Source organism: Eptatretus burgeri, chromosome 1 (assembly GCF_056783735.1).
Source record: "Eptatretus burgeri isolate ZD-2024b chromosome 1, Ebu_testis_v1, whole genome shotgun sequence".
NCBI classification, from domain to species: domain Eukaryota; kingdom Metazoa; phylum Chordata; class Myxini; order Myxiniformes; family Myxinidae; genus Eptatretus; species Eptatretus burgeri.
Genome location: NC_140961.1, coordinates 11,759,064 through 11,781,563, shown reverse-complemented (window position 1 = coordinate 11,781,563; position 22,500 = coordinate 11,759,064). Strand labels below are relative to the sequence as shown.

The 22,500-nt window shown below is 45.4% G+C and overlaps 1 long non-coding RNA gene across 1 annotated transcript in view; it reads right to left on the bottom strand.

Annotated features, from left to right (window-relative positions):
- The window catches only part of LOC147033870 (uncharacterized), a 67,596-nt gene that overhangs the window by 22,794 nt on the left and 22,302 nt on the right, over positions 1-22,500 (bottom strand). The window contains exon 2 of the long non-coding RNA XR_015058992.1: positions 21,035-21,250. This is a non-coding gene — a long non-coding RNA (uncharacterized LOC147033870). The remainder of the gene's footprint in view (positions 1-21,034; positions 21,251-22,500) is intronic.

Here is a 22,500-nt window from a genome sequence, read left to right as displayed (position 1 = left end):
TTGGAGCTTTGGAAGTTGGACAGATCGAACCAACAGTCTCACCCTTTCGACATTTCATCCGTTTTGGCAATCGATGGACATCCCTAAGAAACCACAAATGCCGATTAGCACTGCCAATCCTGGCAAGGTTACATTACCTTGCATGATACCTTACCTGTGGATGGCCAAACCAAGGGAAGGTCTCATGCCCTCAGTACACAACCAGATTACTGCCAAGTGATACAGTGAGTGTGCGCTGGCTACCAAGAGCAAATTCGTGGGGCAGAACTTCCCAGAAAAACTAATGTGCAGACCACGCTGGACCAATGCATGAAAAGACAGAACGAGCTGGGTACATTTATAACATAAGCAATTTATTTATGAAGCAAGGCTGAGGAAAAGTATGTGAACAATAATGAAAGGTTTTATTTCAGCAATATGTGAGGCAGGGGAAAGCAAGGATTCATGGAGAACGGCAAAAGAAATGCAGGTAAAATAGAGAAGACACTGGGCAGAGCTAAACTAACAATAAACTTTGACAATCAATCTTAACTTATGCAAACAAAACAGGTGCCATCAGACACACACCCGAGGAAATTAGAAAGCAAGAAAGATGAGAGGCAGTTGAGGTGTTCACAACCTCTTTCAATATCTGGCGAGGCTGAAGGACCTACGCTTACCAGTCGCTTAGGATGGGGGAGGAAAGAAGAAAACTGGGGGTGTCCATGGTGTGTGAGTGGGAGGTACAAATGACATTCAGAAGAGGAAGACTGAAGGAGGTGTGTATCTGCAGTTGCTATTTTAGTCTGTGCATCTACAGCACACAAGACAGTTGATGGGAGAGATAGAACATGTGAGATAATAGCTTAACGTGACGTGAGAAAGTATATAAATGTCAATACCAGCGAAGACTGGCTGTGGAACACAGCGAAAGCCAAGCGCCAAGCACTTAAGTAATACTCCGCGATGACCCGGCAATGACCCGGCTCGATCAGCTCTGGCTCGGTGAATGCTCGCTCGGCTCTGTCTCAGGGACTGAGTCTTTTGGCCACTTCTGCAGCTATTTTATAAAGCTTGGGTGGAGGAGGAGCCAAAAGCGGCCTGTAGGCGTATCCAAGCGCTCTTGTTGGCATGCAGACGTGACCCGGAGAAGTAGCCCCACCCCGCAAGATTCTGGAGCCAAAATGGCCTGATTTACCTCCAAACTCGGCCACGCAACGGATGGAGTGCTGGTTTTTTGGAAGCACTCTCCAGCCATAAGCGTGTGCTGGGCTCCAATCGAGGGTTGTTATTGAGCGGAACGCCAAGGCTACCCAGACGACACTGAATGGTCCCCAGCGCATATACTTGTGCTTCGAGCGACACGCAAATATGTTCCGACTCATAATGTCCTCCATTCCCTGGCATCCCAAAGGACTGTGGTGAGCGTCCGGGGAACTGACTGTGATTGCGATATTTCGTAGCGGTTGTGGTGAAGTCGTGAAAGCGCTATGGTGTTTGTGGGGAAGAGGTTGAAATGGTAATGGTGAGGTGATTGAAGCATTTGTAGTGAGGAGAGATTTGTGGCGCAGGGGTTAAGCAAAGGTTATGGTGGGGATTTTTAGGAAGGTGTTTGAAGTTCGTGGCGTTGAAGGTCCAAGTAGTGTGAAGATTGAAGTGAAGTGTCCATCGAATCGAATAATGATGCACGGTTTGAATGGTGTTTTGGCGGAAAATACAAATGAAGCTCCTTGGGTAGCACCACTGTCCGGTCTGTTGCATGAATGCTTGCGTGAAGGAGAGGTCGTCTGTCAAATATAGTAAAATAAAATCGATGAAAGAATAGCAAATGGAATTAATGACCTAACTAAAAGCCCTGTGCAACGCATCTTGTCCCATATACCCACTAGACATAATGGAAGGGCGAACTGAATGAATACGAATGAAATAACTGTCTCGGGACCACTATATGTTGGGTGCCATTGCCTTGAGAAGTGCCAGCTTCGCAGAACCGCAACAATATATTGTTATGTGGAAGGGGGTTGGAATCCATAACGAGGACAAAGTAAGAATAGTATGGACCGTGTGCTCGAGAGGGGTAGAATTATACTCTTGCATTAGGGATGTCAAGGGTAAGTCACATCTAATATGTGCACTGACGGGGCAGTGATTGTAAACAATAGATCAGAATAGGGTAAGGTTGCGTCATGTAAAGGCCCTGTCACACCTTGACGATTTAGCCAGCGTATGCAGATTTATGAAAAATTTGTCTAAAACGCTAGTACACGTCGAATACGTTATGGGTACGTTTTGTATACGTTAAGAGCACACTGAAAAACACTGTCATACGTCGTAGCACGCTGGCTTAAAACATTGTACTTTTGGGTGTTCCTCAATTTTCTTCATTCTTGAAATTTTACGACGTATGCCGGCGTATGACTCACACGTTCCGCTCTGCTGGCCATAAATTGTAGGCACGTTATGCGATCGTTGACACACGTTACTTGAAAGTTACTCATAAGTCGAAACACGTCGAGGTAATGTTTAGCGTACCCGAAACTTATTTCGAACCTATGAGTAACGTTTTGTAAGCACGCTACACGAACGTTGTTCACACTTTGCAACAGGTTACTTGAAAGTACTACTACTACTACTACCAACATTGACATCACTAAATTCTCTCGAACTACTACTACCAACATCGACATCACTAAATTCTCTCGTGCGACTACTACTGCTACTACTACTGCTACTGCTACTACTACTACTAATACTACTATTACTAACATCGACATCACTAAGTTCTCTCGAACTACTACTACTAATAATAACATCGACATCACGAAATTCTCTCGAACTACTACGACTACTACTACTACTACCACTACTACTACCACTGACATTGACATTACTCAACATGGAGTCTGGAACACTGACGGGTTCCTCTTGTGAAGCCCATTTGTATATACCAATTCCCCTAAACGCTGCCAATACGCCATTATACGGTAGGTGTAAGTTAGAAACACGTTCAGTAAGTTCTGTGGTCGTCCGGAAGACGTCAATCAAATTCGTCTACATACGCCAATGTGCGTTTGAGATACGTTACACATAGGTTCAAAGCACGCTACCAACAGGTTCAAAGCACGCTACCAACAGGTTCAAAGCACGTTACTCGTATGTTAAAAATTAAGTTTCGGGTATGCTAAACATTACCTTGACGTGTTTCGACTTATGAGTAACTTACAAGTAACGTGTGGCCGACGTGTGTAAACGATCGCGGAGCGTGCTGAGAACTTATACCAGCGTATGCGGAACTTGTGAGCCATACGTCGAGTACGTCGTAAAATTTTCAGCATGCTTGAAATTTCACGATGTTCTAGACGTACCACGTAATATGCCAGCGTACTTCATTGTTTTTCAGCGTGCTGCTAACGTATACAAAACTTACCCATACCGTATTTAACGTGTCCCAGCGTTTTCGACACATTTTTCATCGGTCGGCATACGCTGGCTAAATCGTCAAAGTGTGACTGTGATGTTGACACTTCCAATTTTCAGGCGGTTACGATTTAAATCGGCGTGCGGCAGGTTTTTAACAGAGAACACCACGAGTTCGGCGGCGATACGTGCAGCGCGCTATGACTAAGTTAAACTATCGTTGAGCATCAGTTGTGAACGCCGACAACAGGCTAAGCATTCGTTGGTATAAGTTATCTTTAACACAACGAAACGTTCTGTGCCTGTTACTAATACGTTATGCATATGACCAACACGTTATGAATACGACCAAAACTTAAAAAAAAAAACCTCAAAACTTCAGCGTACGCCAACGTTTTATGTGCATTTTTATACGTTGCCATTCCTGGCTAAAACGTCAAGGTGTGACAGGGCCCTAAAAGGGTGTCATGTAAACGGGACAGTTGAGGCCAGGTGGAGGATTTGGGCACAAAGGCATCAGGAAAGCACGATGCACTTTAAATGGGAAAAAGTATGGAGCCGTTTGGCCAGGAGACTGCAGGTCCTGGTGGTGAAGTGAGCTGTGTCTCCCTGGTTGAGGGCAGAACACTTTAATGAGGGGCTGCCACGCAATACAGGGATGGCCAGAAATATACCGACACCCATGGGCAGCAGGCGGCCAATTGCAGGTTCATCTGCGTCCTGCAAAGGCGGTCTCTGGGGGTCCTCAAAGCCATGCGCTGGGCAGTTTGACCTTTGGCCGAAGACTTATCAGCTTTCTATGCGTTGTGCTGCTTCAAAAAAGACCGATTAAGAGAAGTGGTTGCCATCTCCCGAACCATCACACCATCCTTGAAGCACTTCGCCCTGTGCCATGCCAACCTGCACAGTATTATTGTCCAGCAGCCCGAAACAGCTCATACGCATACAAGCCCTCACCTTTCTGTTCCTCTTCGAGGACTGAATCTAGTATTGGCGGCACCATTAGCGGGGTTATTTCGATTTTTTGGGGATATTAAGTCCAGGCTCGTGGAAGAGCTAGACTATTGAATAGATCAGGATGCAACAGAACAAATAGACCAATAGAAGGAGGGGGGAGGACACTAACAGCAGGACTGAGGGACAAAATTGATGGAGATGTACAAGAGATGTGGGAAAGAATGAGAGGAAGGGGAGGACACGGGGTGGATGAGATGGATACAGAACCAAACTCCAAGGAAGGAAAAAATTGGAAACATGGAGTTCAGAGGGAGATGGTGGCTGGTTTAACCGGGGGGGGGGGGTAGAAACAATCATGATTTTTAATGGGGGATGATCTGAGATGGTGGTGAACAGCTGTCTTGAAGATCTGGAGGGAAGAATGAGATTGAATAGAACATGGAAATGGGTTCCACAGGTGGTGAAAAAAAACAGAAAATGAGTGGAGATGAGCAGTGATTCTAGATTTTGGGAGTTTCACCAGAAGGGCGTTGACGGTGGACCACGTGCACCCTGCAGAAACCTAAAGGGAAACAAAGCAAGGAAAAGAAACAAAGCAGAGGGTGCAAGACCAGAAAGGAGGTGGAAGAAGAAAGAGACCACTGACCTGTCTGCGATGGGAAAGTGATGGACCCATAGACTCAGCTTCATTATATCACGGGCTTCAATGTCTATTTATATCATTTAATTCACATTAAAGTACAAGGACATCTGCTAATCTCTTTGTCATGCATGTGATTTATGTACAAGCTTCATTATGGGGACAATGATTATAAGCAATCTTTGCTGATGACTCCACCCTCTGCCGTACCATCTATCATACCGATGATCCGCAAGCTGCAGCCTCTTCACTCTCTGCAGACCGAGATAACATCACAAGCTGGTCAAACACTTGGAATATGTCTTTCAACCTGAACAAATCTCTTTTTTCATTCAAGCTTTTTGGTCTCACCATCTGCCACGATCTTCCCTGGGAAAGCCACATCTCCAAGCTGGCCTCAAAAGCTCGTCGCTGACTGGGCATCCTACATCGTGCAAAGTCCTTCCTTGTCACACCTGAGCTTCTAACCATCTACAAAGCCTTCATCCACAGTCTGATGGAGTATTGCTCCCCCCTCTCGGGTGGTGCTCCTGCCGCAAACCTAGCTCGACTTCACGCTGTGCAAACCAAAGCATTAAGGATCATTGTTATGTATCTCCCACGATGAAGCTGAGTCTTTGGGTCTCTCACTCTCTCACTGGAGGCAGGTTGGTGGTCTTTCCATCTTCTACTGTCTCCTCTCCAGCTTTGAACCCCTGCTCTGTCTGTGATCTATCGCCCCAATATTTCCTTAGGGCACACAAGGTCTGCCAAAAAACCCTTTCTGGTGAAGCTACCAAAATCAAGAATCACTACTCACCATCACTCTTTCATTCCTCTTTTTCCCCTCCTTTTGAGCAAACTCCCATGCTCTCTTCAATCCCACTCCTCCCTCTAGGCCTTCAAAACAGCTGTTCACCACCATCTCATATCTTCCCCCATCCAAAATCTTGACCTTTTCTACCCCTGTTCATCCACCCCAAACCCTCCCTTCCTGCCTTTGGGACCATACCCTATGCAGAGCGCTGGTGCTGCCAAAGCAGTCTCCTTGGCTAATGAGCACAATCCTGGACGGGTCACCACTCCAAACCCACCTTCTTCAAATTCCTTGTTTTCCTTCCTGAAAGTCCCTGTTGTACCATCTTGTTTACCCCATGTACCCTGCCCCATCCCTCTCCCCTCCACAAATATCCTATTGTCTTTATTCCCCACTATTTTGTGCTTCCCTCTCCCGCCGCTCTTGTCTCCGGCCTTGTTATGTTTCTGTATGTTAGCTCTTACACGAGCCTCGACTTGTTATCCAAAAAAAAAAGAATAGGGTAAGGTTGTAGCGTGTAAAAGTACTCCACCTGGCCTCATCTGTCCTCCTGGAAGGAAAAAAAGTCCCAACCTCCTCTACCATTTCCTAACCTCTATGACCTTCATCAGCACCATGATGAACCTCCTCCCCTCCTCCACGAGTCTTAGATCGCTATTAAAACACAAGAAAAAACGTTAAACAATAAAAAGTGCAATCAACGATTAGATATTTATTAAATAAAACATTTATTACGCGTTTGAATAAAACTACACATGGAGCGCAGGCAGCAGTTCAATTGAACAAAACTGACACAGAGGTGCAGGAAACAGCCCGAATGGTGAAGTATTTAAAAGGATCTTCAATACCAGTTCGACGTCAGGCTACAAGTGAGAGTCTCGCTTGACTTTACCCCTCTCCCTCCCCCCACTTCCTTTATGCCCGTCAATGCATAAAGGCGGGGCAACGAGCAAAGCGAATTTTTTTCAGTTTCTTGGATCTAGATGTGGATCTGGATCTGGATGTAGATGTGGAGATTGCAAGTCGGCCTCATTCAAAGTCACCACGAGTACATACAGCAGCACACAGAGAGGCAGGAGGGGTCTTCTCGTAACCACAAGCTCATGGGTATTCTTGTTAAAAGGAACCCGAGGATTTCATCATAAGGACGAACAATAGTGGGGAAACAGCTAAATATAGCATAACAATTGTGCATTTTGTGAGGAAAGCACCAAATTTGGCACACTAGTAGCCTATCATATTATGAACAGACTTGGATATTGGGCCATCTCAAAATTTTTAATGGCGGTGGAAAATGGCTGCCACAGCCATCAGCGGCTGAATTTGAGATGGCCCAATATCCAAATCTGTTCATAATATGATAGGCTACTAGTGTGCCAAATTTGGTGCTTTCCTCACAAAATGCACAATTGTTATGCTAAGTTTCCCCACTACAAGAGGATCCCCCATATAACCACGAATCCGAGAATCTCTCGAATAATCTCGAACACGAGGATCCCTCATAACCGTGAACACAAAGATTCCTCTCATAACCACGAACCCGGGGACACTAATAACCACAAACCCGAGGACACTCTAATAACCACAAACCCATAGATCCCCATAATAACTCCAAACCCGAGGATCCCTCCAGTAACCACTAACCCGAGGATCCCTCCAGTAACCACTAACCCGAGGATCCCTCCAGTAACCACTAACCCGAGGATCCCTCCAGTAACCACAAACCTGAGGATCCCTATAATAACCACAAACCCGAGAATCCCTCAAGTAACCACAAACCCGAGGACACCCTAATAACCACAAACCCGAGGATACTCTAATAACCACAAACCCTAGGATCCCCAGAATAACCACGAACCCGAAGATTCCCCTAATCGTCATGAACCCGAGGATACCTATAATGACCAAGAACCAGAGGATCCCCAAAACAACCATGAACCGGAGGATCCCCATAATAACCAAGAACCCAAGGATCCCTATAATAACCAAGAACCAGAGGATCCCCGAAACAACCACGAACCAGAGGACACTCTAATAACCACAAACCCGAGGATCCCTCCAGTAACCACAAATCCGAGGATCCTTATAATAACCACAAACCCGAGAATCCCTCCAGTAACCACAAACCCGAGGTTCCCTCAAGTAACCACAAACCCGAGGACACTCTTAAAACCACAAACCCGAGGATACTCAAATAACCACAAACCCTAGGATCCCCAGAATAACCACGAACCCGAAGATTCCCCTAATCGTCACGAACCCGAGGATACCTATAATAACCAAGAACCAGAGAATCCCCGAAACAACCACGAACCCGAGGATCCTTATAATAACCAAGAACCCGAGGATCCCTATAATAACCAAGAACCAGAGGATCCCCGAAACAACCACGGACCAGAGTATCCCTTGTAATAACCACCAACACAAGAGTCCCCTTGTAACCACCAACCCCAAGTTTCTTACTCGTGTGATGTGGAACTTTTCCAATCCATATATGTGTATTGCTTCAATTACCAAGCGAACACGATATACACATTCACTCCTTGCGTGGTCTTCCACCGACCTATTCTAATAACCCTTTTGGCACTGTTCAGTCGCCATTTATATTTCCGTCTAGGGGCATTCACACAGGCCCAAGTCACATGGGCCAATTGATTGTTGTACACCGATCGGAGACGCCACGCTTGCACTTTCCGTGAGAGTGAGGGCGAACGAGACAGAGGGAGAGAGATATATACCAATAACCCTGAAGCCTTTAGTCCCTGTATATACATCCATTGTTAGTCCTCCGTCAGCTCGATTTAGCAGTGTTCTCATCGGCCTATTTGCACTGTATTGTGTTTCGTGCGGGTTTCTTACCCAGTTTTACCAATAATTACCTGGGCACGAGGTACACGAACTTTGAGGTCGTGTGGAGTGTGTGTGCATGGCGTCGTTGGAGAACTTGTGTTTGCACGCGCAGTACCTTGAGCTATATCACTGGAGTCTGCACGACATTGTCAAATTTAAAGCCGAAAAGCTCGTGGAAGCTCAAGCCAAAACAAATGGGAAATATCGAGTCACTTCTTATCAAGAAATGAATATTTAAAAGTTGAAAAATGATTGAATTACTACGAATACGTGTAAAGCGTACACAACGATTGAAGTGACAAAACCTGACACAAACGTCAAAAGGAAACTGGCCTTCGGGCGACCGAGATTTTGGAGGGATTATCTTATAATAAACGGAGCTATGGATTGTGGAGATTACCAAATGGATGACAAACTCAAACCCACGGCTCCCTCCCTCCTCGCATTCCTCCTAATAACGCTCCTGTAATGTAAAGCAGTCCCTGCAGCGAGCACGGTTTGGCAACCATGACAATGGTCTTCGTATAACAGCCTTCATTTACAGCTTTCACTTACAGCCTCCATTCTCTATCTTCATATAAAACATTAATTTACTGTTTTACATGTGCAGCCTTCATTTACTGTTTACATTTACAACCTTCATTCAAGCCTTTATTTACAACCTTCATTTACTGTTTACATTTACAACCTTCATTTAAGCATTTATTGACAACCTTCGTGGACTGTCAACATTTACAACTTTGATTTAAAGGCTTTATTTACAACCTACATTTTCAATCATAATTTACAACCTTAATTTACTGTCCACATTTACAAACTTTACTTGCAAACCTTATGTGGCATCCTTCATTTACAACCTTCTCTTGCAGCCTTTATTTACAACTGTCATTTACTGTCTACATTTACAACGGAAGAGGCGAGAGGAATTCAAGCCTGGTGTTGGCACAGTGGTTAGGGCAGTGGCTTGTGACCCAATAGGTCCTGAGTTCAAGCCCCGTTGGGCCACTGAATTAATACACCAGGGGGTTGACTCAGCCTGTCATCCTTCCGAGGTCGGCGAAATGAGTACCAGTATACTGGGCCGGTGTATATCCCGGTTAAAATAGGTGTACCATATCCCTGTGTCGTAAGAGTAGACCAGGGTTGAGTCAGGAAGGGCATCCGGCGTAAAACATGTGTCAAATCACTATGCGGATCAAACGGATGATCTGCTGTGGCGACCCCTAACAGGAGCAGCCGAAAGAAGAAGAACAAGAAGAAGAAGATTTACTGTCTACATTTACAAACTTTACTTGCAGCCATGATTTTGCTACCTTCATTTGCAACCTTTGCTTGCAGCCTTTATTTACAATCATAATTTACTATCTACCATGACAACATTCATTTAGAAGCGTCATTTACAATCTTAATTTACTGTTTTCATTTACAAGCTTCTTTAGAGGCTTTATTTACTATCTACATTTACAAACATCACTCACAGCCTTTATTTACCATGGTCATTTACTTTCTACATTCACAACCTTCATTTACAGTCCACATTTACAGCATTAATTTACAACCTTTATTTACAATATTCATTTCCTGTCTACATTTACAATCTTTATTTACTCTTTACTTTACAGACTTCATTTGCAGACATTATTTACAACCTACATTTAAAACCCTCATTTAAGCATTCATTGACAACCTCCATTGACTGTCGACATTTACAACCTTTACTTCATGGCTTTATTTGCAACCTAAATTTACTGTCTATATTTCCAACCTTCATTTAAGCCAAAATTGACAACCTGCATGGACTATCTACATTTAGAACCTTAATTTACAAACTTCACTTAAGCCTTCATTTACAACCTTAATTTACTGTTTACATCTACAACCTTAATTTCCAACCTTCATTGACTGTCTACATTTACAACCTTAATTTAGAGGCTTTATTACCTCTACCGCCGAGGGTAAAGGAGGTTATGTTTTCACCCATTTCTGTCTTTTACTTGGCGAAAACAAATTTTTACCAATACAAGTATGTTGGTCTGTTTGTTTGTTACTTGCAAAAGAGAAGATTTTTCAAGCATATTGGTCAGTCGATTTTGTTATTCTGTTTGACTGTCTGTTTGTCGCCTACATGTTGCAATCTTCAACTGATCTTCAGGAAACTTCACCACATGGTAGAGTTTGTCATAAGGAAGAAGCCTATTGTTTTTGAGGTCAAAAGGTCAACATAGGCCAAAGGTGAACAACTTCGGTGAGATGCCTAAATTCCTCAATTTTCATTCGATTGACTTGAAATTTGAAGAGGATTTATATTTCACATCACTGAATTCAACCAGCCAATTATTTTTGAGATCGTCAACCAAAAGGTCAACATAGGCCCAAGGTCAACAATAAGGTGGTATTTCTAAAATTCTCAATTTTCATCTGATTGACTTGAAATTTGAAGAGGATTTATATTTCAGGTCAATGAATTAAACCACCCAATTAATTTTGATGTCAACGTTGACCAAAAGGTCAACATAGGTCCAAGGTCAACAACTAAGGTGGCATATATAAAGTCCTCAATTTTCATCCCATTGACTTGAAATTTGAAGAGGGTATATATTTCAGGTCACTGAATTCAACCAGCCAATTATTTATGAGGTCAACGTCGACCACAAGGTCAACATAGGCCCAAGGTCAACAACTAAGGTGGCATATATAAAGTCCTCAATTTTCATCCCATTGACTTGAAATTTGAAGAGGATTTATATTTCAGCTCAGTGAATTCAACCAGCCAATTATTTATGATGTCAAGATCGATGAAAAGGTCAACATAGACCCAAGGTCAACAACTAAGGTGGTATTTCTAATTCCTCAATTTTCATCAAATTGACTTCATATTTGAAGAGGATTTATACTTGCTTGCCCCGGTGTGTACCCCGGTCAGAATAGGTACACCGTATCCCTGCGTGTCATAAAAGGCGACTAAAAGGGTTGGCGTCAGGAAGGGCATCCGGCCATAAAAACATCGCCTCAAAAGGAAACCATGATGAGTACAACTGATGGGCAGGGTACAGCCCGAAGTACCCCGTGGGGGTCCTCACCCCCTCTCGTTAAAACTCAAGGTGGGGAACCCGATCGAAGCAAGGGAGGAAATTTTTTCCATTTATGATGACCAATCGTCTGATGCCCCACGTGGAGATCGGTATCTGAGGTTTGGTACATGGAATGTAGGGACAATGACAGGGAGATCTGGAGAAGTGGTTGAAACATTGGTCAGAAGAAGAGTGGACATATGTTGTGTGCAGGAGACACTTTGGAAGGGAAGTGGTGTGAGAATGGTGAAGGGAAGGCAGGGGCAGAAGTACAAGTTTATGTGGCAAGGGTGCCCGGAAGGCGTGCATGGTGTTGGTGTAATGTTTTCTGAGGAGTTTGTAGACAGTGTAGTGAGTGTGACTAGAGTGAGTGAAAGGTTGATGATGGTGAGAATTGTGATCGGAAATCTCTTGGTGAACGTCATCTCGGGATATGCCCCGCAGGTCGGTCGAAGCGATGAAGAGAAGAATATGTTCTGGTGTGCGATGGAGAAGTTGATGGAAAATGTGAAAGATGAGGAAGTTGTTGTGGTTGGAGGAGACTTGAATGGACATGTGGGAAGGAGTCCAGACGGTTTTGAGGGAGTCCATGGGGGTTATGGATATGGTGTGAGAAATGGAGAAGGTGAAAGGATCTTGGAGTTTGCTGATGGAGCTGATTTGTTGCTCTGTAATACTCAATTCCAGAAAGTGAATAATAAGCTTATTACATACACGTCAGGTGGGTTGACGACAACCATTGACTACCTGATGGTGCGTCAGCGAGATAGGGGAAACCTCCGGGACACAAAGGTGATCCCAGGGGAGGAGACTGTTTCGCAGCACCACCTGGTTGTCTGCGATATAAGGGTGAAAGGTGCGCGGAGAATTCGGCGGGTGAAGTACCAACCGAGGATGAAGGTGTGGAGGTTGAAAGAGGCGACAGTGAAGGAAGCATTAAGAGAGAGGCTGAGTATGGTTGAAGATGATGTGGTTGAGCTTGAAAGTGGTTGGATGTCAATGAAAGAGAGTCTATTGGGAGCCGTTGGTGAGGTATGTGGATGGACAAAAGGACCACCGAGGCACTCGGAAACATGGTGGTGGGATGATGAAGTTGGAAAGACGATTGAAGAGAAGAGGAAGAAGTTCAAGGAATGGCAAAAGGCAAAGGATACGGTGGAAGAAGAGGCTGCACATGAAAGTTATAAGGAAGCCAAGAAGGCTGCAAAGAAAGAGGTTGCAAAGGCGCAGGAGGCCCATAGGAAAATGTTCGGAGAACGCTTGGATTCGGAGGAGGGTAAGAGAGCGGTATTCAGGATTGCAAAGCAGATAGCGAGAGAGAGATTTGATGTGACGGGGGTTAGTTGCTTGAAGGATGAAGTGGGACAAATTGTTGTGGATTCAGATGGAATTAAAGGAAGATGGAAGAGATATATGGAAAGGCTGTTGAATGTAGAAAATGAATGGGATAGAAACATCGAGAGTAACCCAGTTTTAGGACCAGCAGAGAAGATAACTGAGAAGGAAGTTGAGGAAGCTATAAGAGCAATGAAGAATAGAAAAGCTGTTATAATAGAATAGAATAGTAAAAAGAATAGAAAAAAGGAGGGCGAGGAAGGGGGGAGAGCGGGGAAGGGGGGAGAGCGGGGAAGGGGGAGAGCGAGGAAGGGGGAGAGCGAGGAAGGGGGAGAGCAAGGAAGGGGGAGAGCAAGGAAGGGGGAGAGCGAGGAAGGGTGGAAAGTGAGGAAGGGGGAGAAAGCCAGGAAAGGGGGGGGAAAGCCAGGAAGGGGGGGGCGTTTCTTCACCACACATCATTGCACACTCCGGGAGGGAGGGGGTGTCAGAAGGGTGCTGGAAGTGCGATAAAGAGAGAATGAGGATGGAGCAGGAGACAGAAGAAGGAGGGGGCGAGGAGGTTTGAGGAGCATGGAGGTGTAGGGTGAGGAAGCTGAGTTGGGAAGGGGGGAGTGAGGAACTACAGAGAATGAGGAAGGACAGCCTGATGGACATGTAAAGAAGAGTGAGGAAGAGCAGCCCCCTAACCATGTACAAAGCTTTCATCTGCAGCCTGATGGAGTACTGCTCTCCCTTCTGTGCTGGTGCTCCCACCTCACACAAACTTGGCTTCACACTGTGGAAACCAAGGCTTTTCGGATCATTGGTATCTCCCGCAATGAAGCTGAGTCTTTGGGTCTCTCACGCTCTCATCACAGGCAGGTCAGGAGTCTTTCTATCTTCCACCATCTCCTCGCTGGCCTCACCCTCCTGTTCTGTCTGTGATCTGTACCTCCCCTGCCCCCCCCATATTTCCATGGGGCGTTTAAGATCTGCCAGCAACCCCCTTCTGGTGAAACCACAAAAATCAAGAATTACTGCTCACCTTCCCCACCTCTGGAACAAACTCTCACACTCTCTTCACAATCGCACTCTTCCCTCCAGGTCTTCAAAACAGCTGTTCACTGCCATCTCATATCTTCCCCCATCCAAAACCATGATCTCTTCTACCCCCGTTAATCCACCCCATACCCACCTCCTTCAAATTCCCTGCTTTCCTTCCTGAAAGTCCCTGTAGTGTCCATTTTGTTTTCCCCATCTGCCCCAACCCATCCTGTCCCGTCCCTCTCCCTTCAACAGATCTCCTAATGTCGCTGTTCCCGACTGTTTTGTGCTTCCCTCTCTCGCCCCTCTTGTCTCCTGCTCCTTTTGTTATGTGTTCTGTGTGTTAGCTTGCATGGAATGGCCTCCCTGGAAAGGTAGTGGCAGCAGAAAAAGTCGAGAAGTTTAAATTGGATTTCGAGAGGTACCTCGAAGCTATGGAGATAGAGGGGTGTAGGGATGTTGATAGGACTTTTAGGTAGTTTTGTGTGCATGTGTATGGAGTGCTGTTGGTGGGGGTCTTGTCAAGGGGGTTGTGTGGTTGATGTGTGTTTTTAACCAAGCCCATGCTCCCTCCCTTGAGGGGAAGGAAAAAAATACAAAAACTACAAAAAAAGGACGCAAAAAGCACCCATGAAGGACGTATTCTCTGCCACACTCAAGTCTGTGGTTTATCAGTGCCCCAGGCGAGATACACTTCTAGTCTTGGGGGATTTCAATGCATCGACTGGAACTGAGAGGGATGTTTATGAGGCATGTGTTGGTCCCCATGGGTCTGGAACTGTGAACCTGAATAGCACCAAGTTCCTTGACTTTGCAAGAAGTCATGAACTTAGGGTGGCCGGTTCATGGTTTCAGCGCCCACAAGCTTATCGCTGGACTTAGTATTCCAACGCTGGCTAGCGGTGTGGCAAAGGAGATTGACCATGTACTCGTTGATGGTCGCTGGAGGATGATCCAGAACTGCAGGGTCTACCGGAGTGCTCAGTTCCTCAACACTGACCACGGTCTTGTTGTAGCAACTCTAAAGTTGCACCTTAAATGCAGGAGAATGGTACCATCTCGGCTGGATGTTGGAAAGCTCAAGGATGAGAGGGCAGCTGAGGAGTTTGCGAACAAGCTGAGTGGAGATTTGGGGGGTCTGGGTGCTTTGGGAGATCCTGAAGAGTTGTGGAGTGCCTTCAAGACCACCGTCCTTGATGTTGCCGGTGGATGTCTTAGAACTCACCGAAGGGCGAAGAAGAATTTTGTCTCTCAAGGGACACTGGATACCATTGACCAGAGTCGCAGGGCCAGGCTGAATGGCAGAGCTGAGCTGTTCAGGGAGCTAAGGCGAAAAGCTAAGGGTGGACAAGGAATCTGTGATTCCTTGTGCGAGGAATCTGTGAGGGGGTGGAGCATCACCTGTGGTCAAGTGATTCTCGTTCTGCTTACAGGGGAATTCGTGCATTGCGTTCATCCAAGCCCATCCCTCGGGGTACTGCAGTTAAAGCAGAGGGTGGTAGGGTCTTGACAGAGGAGTCCGAAGTGAAGGCCTGCTGGGCCGGTTACTTTGAGCGGTTGTATCAGGCTGATCCACCAGCTGTTGAGTTGGACGTCAGTTGTGTTACAATCCCTGTTGCTGACCTTCCAATCAACTGTGGTCCACCTTCGTTTGTAGAAACACAGGCTGCGGTGAACTGGTTGAAATGGGGCAAAGCTCCAGGGATCTGTGGCATCCATGCTGAACTTCTCAAGGCTGGTGGAAATTCTGCACTCGTGTCGTTGCATGCAGTTTTGTGCTCTGCTTGGAACACAGGGATCATCCGATATCACTGGAAGAGGGGCCTTGTTGTCCCTCTCTGGAAAGGGAAGGGTGATCGCCAAGACTGCAACAACTACCAAGGGGTGATGCTACTCTCAGTGTCAGACAAGGTCTTTGCTTGGATAATTCTTTGGAGGGTTCGCCACCATCTGCTTAAGCACCAGCGTCCAGAGCAGTCAGGCTTTACACCAAATAGGTCAACCATTGACCATATACTTGCTCTTTGGGTCCTCACCGAACGCAGACAAGAGTTTTGGCAGGGGCGGCTTGCAGCCTGTGTTGATCTCTGTAAAGCGCTTGATTCAGTGAATCGGGATGCCCCCTGGAAGATTCTTGGTCTTCGTGGGGTGCCACCAAAACTGATCGATCTGATGTCTGAACTCCACTCTGGTACTGAGAGTGCTGTGAGATGTGGTGGTACCATCTTTGACTTATTTCCATTTGTTACTGGAGTTTGTCAGGGGTATGTACTGGCCTCCACACTTTTCAGCAATTTTCTGGACTGGTTCTGGGGAGGATGTCAGAGAGATCAAGCTGTGGTGCATCATTGGGAATGTCAAGATCTGTGACCTTGATTTCATAGATGATGTCGTCATCTTTGTGGAGACTTTAGATATCCCTTTGGGGGCCCTCGAGGTGCTGAATGAGGAGTCGGAGCCGCTGGGATGACAGGTTTCCTGGGACAAAACTAAGATTCAGGCTTTCAATGACATCTTGAATGCTGCTCTCCTGTCTGTGCCTGTTTGTGGTGAGGACGTTGAGGTCGTGGAGAGATTCACCTACTTTGGCAGTGACATTCCTATGTCTGCTGACTGTGAGTCAGAGGTCAATAGACGTCTGGGTCGGGCCTGGGGAGTCATGGATTCACTGAATCATGGGGTGTGGGGCTGCCGGTACCTGTGCAGGAGGACGAAAGTCCGAGTCTTCAGATCCTTGTTGCTTCCAGTCTTGCTCTATTAATGTGAGACTTGGACTCTGACCAGGGATCTGAGACAGAGACTTAATTCCTTTGGTACCAGGTCTCTTCGGAGAATCATTGGCTATCACTGGTCGGACCTTGTGTCTAACAAGCAGTTGCTGAGAGAGACTCAAATGAGATTTGTTACCTGCATAGTCCGTGAGCGTCAGCTGCGGTTGTATGGACACGTGGCTCGTTTTCCTGATGCTAATCCTGCTGACCAGATTCTCTCATCGAGGGAGTCTCGTGAGTGGAGGAGGCCAATGGGTTGACCACATGCCTCGTGGTTGCAGCAGGTTGATCGGCATTTCAAGAGGATGGGGATGGGCCAGTCATCTGCCTGGGGGATTGCCAGACGGAGGCCCCTGGAATACCGGTGGAAAGTGGACACAGCGACGCGCTGCTCCGGCGCATGCTCTCATACCTGACGACCTGACCTTGCCTTTACAACCTTTATTGAAGCCTTTTTTTTACCATTTACAAACTTAATTTACCATTTACAGCCTTCATTTACTATTTACACATACAACCTTCATTTGAGACTTCATTTTCTGTTTACATTTACAGCCTTCATTTACTATTTGCATTTGCAGCCTTTATTTAAACCTTCATTTACTGTCAATTTACAGCTATCATTTACAACCTTCATTTACTGTCGACATTTACAGCCTTTAATTACTCTACATTTACAGCATTAATTTAGAGGCTTGAATAACAACCTTCATTTACTGTCTACATTTATAGACTTAATCTACAACCTTAATTTACTGTTGACATTTACAACCTTCTTATAGAGGCTTTGTTTACAACGTTCATTTACTCTCTACATTTACAATCTTCTTTTTCTGTTTGCATTTACATCCTTCATTTAGAACTTAATTTACAACATTCAGTTGGAGGCTCTATTTACAACCTTCATTTACTGTCGACTGTCTAAAGTTGCACCTTAAATGCAGGAGAATGGTACCATCCCCTTCTTGGTGTGACATCTGGACAGAGGATGGAAGATAAGGAGACTTGGTGGTGGAACGAGGAGGTACAGGAAAGTATAAGGAAGAAGCGGTTGGTGAAAAATAAGTGGGATAGTCAGAGAGATGAAGAAAGTAGGCAGGAGTACAAGGAATGGCAGCGAAAGGCAAAGAGAGAGGTGGCAAAGGCTAGGAAAAGGCATATGGCGAGCTGGATGAGAGGTTGGATACAAAAGAAGGGGAAAAGGATTTATACCGATTGGCAAGACAGAGGGACCAAGCTGGGAAGGATGTGCTGCAGGTTAGGGTGATAAAGGACGCAAATGGGAATGTGCTGACAAGCGAGGAGAGCGTGTTGAGAAGGTGGATGGAGTACTTTGAGGCGCTGATGAATGAAGAAAATGAGAGAGAGAAGGTTGGAAGAGGTGGAGATAGTGAATCAGGAAGTGGGGTGGATCAGTTAGGATGAAGTGAGGACTGCTATGAAGAGGATGAAGAGTAGAAAGGCGGTTGGCCCAGATGACATACCAGTGGAGGCATGGAAGTGTTTAGGAGAAATGGCAGTGGGGTTTTTAACCAGATTGTTTAATAAAATCTTGGAAAGTGAGAGGATGCCGGAGGAGTGGAGATTAAGTGTACTGGTTCCGATTTTCAAGAACAAGGGTGATGTGCAGAGCTGTGGTAATTACAGAGGGATGAAGTTGTTAAGCCACACCATGAAGTTATGGGAAAGAGTAGTGGAAGTTAGGTTGAGAGGAGAGGTGACGATTTGTGAGCAGCAACATGGGTTTATGCCAGGAAAGAGCACCACTGATGTGATGTCTGCTTTGAGAATGTTGATGGAGAAGTATAGGGAAGGCCAGAAGGAGTTACATTGTGTGTTTGTGGATTTAGAGAAAGCTTATGATAGGGTGCCAAGAGAGGAGTTGTGGCATTGTATGAGGAAGTCGGGAGTTGTAGAGAAGTATGTGAGGGTGGTGCAGGATATGTATGAAGACATTGTGACAGCGGTGAGGTGTGCGGTAGGAATGACGGACCAGTTTAAGGTGAAAGTGGGATTGCACCAAGGATCGACTCTGAGCCCTTTCCTGTTTGCAATGGTGATGGACAGGTTGACGGATGAGATCAGGCTGGAGTCTCCATGGACTATGATGTTCGCGGATGACATCATGATATGTCGGGAGAGTAGGGAGCAGGCTGAGGCGAGCCTCGAGAGGTGGACGTACGCACTGAAGAGAAGGGGAATGATAGTCAGGAGGAGTAAGACGGAGTACATGTGCGTAAATGAGAGGGAGGGTGGTGGTATGATGCGGTTGCAAGGGGTTGAGGTGGGTAAGGTGGATGGGTTTAAACACTTGGGATCAACTGTCCAAAGTAACGGAGAGTGTGGTAGAGAAGTGAAAAAGAGAGTGCAGGCAGGATGGAGTGGGTGGAGAAGAGTTGCAGGAGTGATTTGTGACCGAAGGGTAGCTGTAAGAGTGAAGGGGAAAGTATATAAGACGGTAGTGAGACCAGCTATGTTGTATGGTTTGGAGGCGGCGGCGCTGACAAAAAGACAGGAAGTGAAGCTGGAGGTGGCAGAGTTAAAGATGCTGCGATTCTCGTTGGGAGCGACGAGGATGGACAGGATTAGGAATGAGCATATTGGAGGGACAGCGCAGGTAGGACGGTTTGGAGACAAAGTGAGAGAGGCGAGATTGAGATTGTTTGGACATGTGCACAGGAGGGAAGCGGAGTATATCGGGAGAAGGATGCTGAGGATGGAGCCGCCAAGCAGGAGGAGAAGAGGAAGACCAAATAAGAGGTTCATGGATGCGGTGAGGGCGTACATGCGGGTGGTTGGAGTGTCAATGGAAGATGTGGAGGATAGAGCGAAATGAAGACGTATGATCCGCTGTGGCAACCCCTAACGGGAGCAGCCGAAAGAAGAAGAAGAAGATTTACTGTCGACTGTCAAACAGGAATGTGACAACATTTACATCCTTAATTTAGAATCTTCATTTACAACCTTCATTTACTGTTTACATTTACAACCTTCATTTGGAACCTTAATTTCCAACCTTATTTTACTGGAAACTGTCAATGTTACATTTACTGTCTACTGTCCAACAGGAATGTGACAACATTTTCATCCTTCATTTAGAACCTTCATTTACAAACATAATTTGGAGGTTTTATTTTCAACCTTCATTTACTGTCTACATTTACAACCTTCAATTACTGTTCACATTTACAACCTTTATTTACTTTCTTCATTTACAATCTTCATTTACTGTTTGCATTTACATCGTTCATTTAGAACCTTAATTTACAACCTTCATTTGGAGGCTCAATTTACAACCTTCATTTACTGTCTACTGTCTAACAGGAATGTGATAACATTTACATCCTTCATTAAAAACCTTCATTTACGACCATAATTTGGAGGTTTTATTTACAACCTTCATTTACTGTCTACATTTACAACCTTCATTTACTGGAAACATTTACATCCTTCATTGAGACCCTTAATTTACAACCTTCATTTACTGTCTCCATTCACATCCTTCATTGAGAACATTAATTTACAACCTTCGTTTGGAGGCTTTATTTACTATTTACAAGCTTCATGAAAAGTTTTCATTAACTGTCCTCATTACTCGGAGAGGACCTCCTTAAGAGACCGCCACTGAAGTCATAAATAGAGGTAATTATGAGCGTGGGTGTGTGGTGACGTCGGTAGTGGTGTGGGTGTTGGGTTCACGGTTGTGGCAGGGGTAGTAGTGTTAGAGGGGTGGGGTGGTGGTGGGGGTTATCTTCAAAAGCGGATTTGCCCCTCCCCGGCTCCGGCTAGACTGTTCGCCGGAGGGGACGCGTTACTCTCCTCGCCTTTTGAACGGCCCGGCCGAGTTGCCCTTTGCGCGTCACTTTATCCTCCATAACGTGTTTCTCCCCAAAGTGCACTCTTCACTTGGAGGAAGCACTGCGGGGTGAGAGGATGGCAAGAGTAAACGATGTGCACGCCAGGTAGCAGGAGCAGTTTCTCGGTGCCAGGAAAACACGGCGCCGCGTAATTGAAAGAGCTCGTTTTGTTTGCAGGGTGGGGGGGGGGGGAGTCGGGGCAATCGCTGCCGTTTAGCCATCTCATTACTGGAGTCAGACCGCGGGATTCAATACATGTTGAGTAACGGTGTAGCCCGCGGCCTCGAGGAAGTCAGGAATGTTACAGCAATATCATTTTCAAAGAGTCCAAAATTTACCTTCTCTTTTCTCCTGGAGTGCAAGATGTCCTTCTCGGAGTCTCCAGGTAATGGTGCAGCGTCACCGCCGTGGGAATCCGTGGACCATTGCAGGACGTTTGTGGTGTACCTTAACGATCGTGCAATTTGGCTCCTGATTGCTGAGCCTGGTTCAAAACCTCCAAACTGTCACGCTCCGATGGATTTTATAAGGGAATCAGGAAAGAGCTAAAGAGTCTGAAAAAAGGAGAGGGGGGGGGGAGACACAGAGAGAGAGAGGATAACAAAGCGTTTTGTCGTTTTAAACTTGTTTAAAGTAGTTTTCATAGTTGTTTCAACGTGTTTTTTAACAAAAGTATTTTTGAAAGTTGCGTTAAAGTAGTTCAAAAGTTGTTTTGAAAGTTTCTTTAAAGGCCACTTTGCCGAGTGCACTTCTTGGTCTGGAAATGTCGGTAAAAGAAAGATTTCTTTTCTTTCAAACATTTCTCCGAGTCATTATACGCTGTTCTGGGAATGAGACCTTCTCGTTTATGACCCCATTGTGAAATAATTGCGAGCAACTTGTTTATTCCATTGACGTTATTGAACCACCGCATCGTATAATGAGCGGGGACGTCTTTCCACGTCGGAGAAAAGGACGAATCAAAAGGAACCATTGAACACATTTATCCCTGCGACAAAGGGAGCAATGTCTGCTCCCGGAAAGGTCGGAGACTTGAAAGTTCAATGTTAATTAGCGAAATTAAATACTATCAGTTCATGTGCAATTTAACTTTGTACACTCCTTGAGGCCACCGCCATCATTGGGTACAGTGCAGCCAGAGCGCTCAGATCGTGGGGGGGGGGGGGGGGATTTTTTCTGGAATTGTGGAAGAGACAATCCCTCGTCCCTTGTCACACCAGCGTATTGAGTTTCTCCATTTCTCTCTACCAGTAGACTCGTTCATGCGCTTCACGTTTCTCTTTGCTTTTTCTCGAGTGGCATCGATGTCCGGCAAACACAGCTGCGTTGGTCGAGTTCAAGAAGGAATGAATCCAAGTTAACAAACTCTTCCTTTACTCGACAGCTTATTGGCTTGGAGGAGGAAATTTCCAAATCCCGCGTAAACTTCTGGAGAAGGCGCTTTAGCTGTCGGTTCGCGTCTCGTACCCAAGGTCCGAGCATCGCTTCAAAAAACGCACCACACACTCACACACACATATATATATATATATATATATATATATATATATATATATATATATATATATATATATATATATATATATATATATATATATATATATATATATACATATATATATACAGATACATACATATGTACTGAAACGCAAAAGAAACTTACCACCTTTTAAACCTTCAGATGTCAACAATAACACTGCATGTAGTAAATGTGTGAACTTATTTGTGGACAATAGTGTCCTCACTGTCAGACAAAACGGTCACGGATGGTCACTTGAACCTTCAATGGTCACTTCATAGCACA